A 381-nucleotide genomic window follows, 5' to 3' on the forward strand; every position below is an offset into this window, starting at 1 on the left:
GGAATGACTTATAAACCTCAGTAGGATCAAAGTTATCCTTAACCCATGAGCAATCTCCTATTCCATAACCCGAAGATGATAATCCACCGACATTCATAAACAGTTCAACACTAATCTCAAACAATTTACCATAAATCATAGACCAGAATTTACCATCCTTATATCTGAAATTTGCATAAAATTCCCTAACTAGAGCAGGGTAAACTTGTCCCTTTAATTCCAGAAATTTAACGGCTCCCTGAGCCTCTATATCATGTGAAAAACTGAAATTTTGTTCCGCCATCCAGGTTAAATCGACATACCTTACATAAGTGGGTTTGCGTCCTTGGAACTTTGCCAAACGGGTCTCTTGCAAAATAAGCGAGTAAAATGGGTCACCAC

This window comes from Lupinus angustifolius, unplaced genomic scaffold, assembly GCF_001865875.1.
Source record: "Lupinus angustifolius cultivar Tanjil unplaced genomic scaffold, LupAngTanjil_v1.0 Scaffold_332, whole genome shotgun sequence".
Lineage (NCBI taxonomy): Eukaryota > Viridiplantae > Streptophyta > Magnoliopsida > Fabales > Fabaceae > Lupinus > Lupinus angustifolius.